Source organism: Otolemur garnettii, unplaced genomic scaffold (assembly GCF_000181295.1).
Source record: "Otolemur garnettii isolate 467f Iridium unplaced genomic scaffold, OtoGar3 scaffold00003, whole genome shotgun sequence".
Lineage (NCBI taxonomy): Eukaryota > Metazoa > Chordata > Mammalia > Primates > Galagidae > Otolemur > Otolemur garnettii.
The window spans coordinates 35,584,183-35,587,534 of record NW_003852398.1 but is presented as its reverse complement, the minus strand read 5'-3'; positions in this window follow the sequence as shown (position 1 = coordinate 35,587,534).

Here is a 3,352-nt window from a genome sequence, read left to right as displayed (position 1 = left end):
TTTTTAGAGACAGAATCTCACTTTGTCACCCTTGGTAGAGTGCTGTGGCGTCACAGCTCACAGCAACCTCCAGCTCTTGGGCTTAGGCAATTCTTCTGCCTCAGCTTCCCTAGTAGCTGGTACTACAGGCACCCACCACAATGCCTGACTTTTTTTTGTTGCAGTTTGGCTGGGGCCAGGTTCAAACCCACCACCCTTGGTATATGGAGCTGGCACCCTACTCACTAAGCCACAGATACCACCCTAGAGTATTGATTTTTTTTTAAATCCTGCCCAATTTTTATTTTTTTATTTTTTATTTTTATTAAATGATAGCTGTATACATTAACGCAGAGTATTGATTTTTTTAAAGTAAATGTACAAATAGGATATTACCTTTGTGGTTCACTTCAGGTTAGTAAAGGGGTATTAACAACATGTCTGTTATAAAAAAGGAAATATTAATTCAGAAAGGGTTGAGAACCATGGACACAGGAGACACGTGAAAAACCTTTCTATATATCCTTTATAAAAGTAGTATTCTAGATACTGTCCCATATAAAGTCCCATGCAATAATAAATTCTTGTATGACAATCTTGGCTGTCTTTACTATCTGGCATAGGTACTCCCTTTTGATAGATAATGACCAATATAGAACTTATATGTTCCCTTTTTGCTTCAACTTCCAGCAACCTCACAGTTAAATTTGGGGGCTCAGTTATAATGGTTATCCCTAGACCAATCATTTTTAGGACAATTTCTTTCTTCTCCAGTTGATTTCAATATACGGCTCTTTAATCATTCTTTCAATATATACTTGTGTTTATATTTTTTGTTGTAAGCCACTTTCACATCTTTGTTGAAAGTAGGGGAGCTTAAATAATGAACATGAAACTCAAATATCATGTACCTGCAATTTCCTTCGCAGCACTTCTTGAGCCTGATGGTCAGAGGTCAGAGGGGCCTGGACAGCCTGAGTCCCAGCAGTTTATGGCTCCTGCAGACTTGATCTCTCTGATACATCATCCTCTTTCCTTCAAAGGTCTTCACCTTTGTGAAGCAGTGTGGGCACTGTGAGGAGTAGAAGCAGGTTCCAGCTCTCAGAACCCACTCTATGTCTAGGCTGGACTTAGATGGCCCAAGGTCAAGATGGGGTCAGGGAAAGACACCCCAGGTTCAGAATCAGAGAAATCACAGTTCCAAGTGTAGAGACTGTCTGTATGCATTCCCCTAGCATGTTGTTTGCATTCCTCAGAGCAGAGGCTTTGAAGCTCAGGCTGAGGTATCAGACTGGCCCCTTTTTGAATTCTGGCTACACTAGTCCCTAGTTCTGCTTTGGGCAAGATATTTCTCTGAGACTCGGTTTTTTCATTCAGAAGTGGGAATGATACCTATCTCAAAGAGCTATTGGAAAGACTCACTGAGATAGTGCAGGCAGAGCTAAGGCAGTGCTTGGAACATACCCATATGTGTAGTACCCAGAAGTCACTGGTCATCCCAGTCTACCCTGGACTAGTGTTACTCCTGAGCCTGTCTGCCTTCTCCTTCCCCAGCACTGAATTACTGCAGGCAAGAATGTACAATAAACCTCTGCTCCTCACTCAGAAGTTCAATGGCCATGGCAAATTGCTTAATGTTTCTGAGCCTAGGTGTTCTTACTGATAAAAGTGGGGATAATGGCATCTACTTCAAAATTTTTTTTTTTTTTTTTTGAGACCGAGCCTCAAGCTGTCCCCCTGGGTAGAGAGCCGTGGCATCACAGCTCACAACAACCCTCAACTCCTGGGCTCAAGCGAGTCTCCTGCCTCCGCCTCCCAAGTAACTGGGACCACAGGTGCCCACCACAACGCCCGGCTATTTTTTTTGGTTGCAGCTGTCATTGTTGTTTGGCGGATTCGAACCCACCACCTTAGGTGTACATGGCTGGCGCCTTAGCCGGTTGAGCCATAGGCGCCGAGCCTACTTCAAAATTTTGATGTAAAACTATTAAAAGAAGTTATTTTGGAGTAAGGGCATTATAAAAATTTATTTTATTTATTTATGTTATTTTTACTCTTAGGATCATTTTCTGTTTTTGTTTGTTTTTTTTTTTTTCCTGTAACAACATGAAGTATTTATCTATTCAAGACACCTTTCTTTTCTTTTCTTTTCTTTTTTTTTTTGAGACAGAGCCTCAAGCTGTCCCCCTGTGGCATCACAGCTCCCAGCAACCTCCAACTCCTGGGCTCAAGTGAGTCTCCTGCCTCCACCTCCCAAGTAGCTGGGACCACAGGCATCCACCACAACGCCAGGCTATTTTTTGGTTGCAGCCATCATTGTTGTTTGGCGGGCCTGAGCTGGATTCGAGCACGACACCTTAGGTGTATGAGGCTGGCGCCCTAGCCACTTGAGCCACAGGCGCCGAGCCCATAATTTTTTTTTAAATTGAGACAGAGTCTCACTTTGTTACCGTCCATAGAGTGCTGTCGTGTCAAAGCTCACAGCAACCTCAAACTCTTGGGCTCCAAGTGATTCTCTTGCCTCAGCCTCCTGAGTAGCTGGGACTACAGGAGCCTGCCACAACACTTGGCTACTTTTTTAGAGACGAGGTCTCACTCTGGTTCAGGCTGGTCTCGAACCCATGAGCTCAGGCAATCCACTTACCTCAGCCTCCCTAGTGCTAGGATTACAGGTGTGAGCCACTGTGCCTGGCCTTCATATTATTTTTATTTTTTATTTATTATTATTATTTTTTTGAGACAGAGTGTCTCACTTTGTTGCCCCCACAGAGTGCCATAGCATCACAGCTCATAGCAACCTCAAACTCTGGGGCTCAAGCAATTGTCTTAACTCAGTCTCCCAAGTAGCTAGGACTACAGGCTCCCACCGCAACGCCCAGCTATTTTTATTTTTATTTATTTATTTGACAGAGTCTCACTTATTAACTCTCGGTAGAGTGCTGTGGTGTCACAGCTCACAGCAACCTCCAAATCCTTGGCCTTAGGCAATTCTCTTGCCTCAGCCTCCAGTGTAGCTGGGACCACCACAACGCCCAGCAATTTTTTTGTTGCAGTTTGAACCCGCCACCTTAGGTATATGGGGCTGGAGCCCTACTCACTGAGCCACAGGTGCTGCCCAGCCCAGCTATTTTTAGAGACGAGGTCTTGCTCTGGCTCAGGCTGGTCTCAAACTCCTGAGCTCAGGCAATCCATCTGCCTTGGCCTCCCAGAGTGCTAGGATTATAGGAGTGAGCCACCTCACTTGGACTTTATATTTATTTTTAAATATATTAAATGGAAAGTTAAAAAAAAACTTACCTATAAAGATTATATGAGATGGCTCGGCGCCTATAGCTCAACCGGCTAAGGCGCCAGCCACGTACACCTAAGGTGG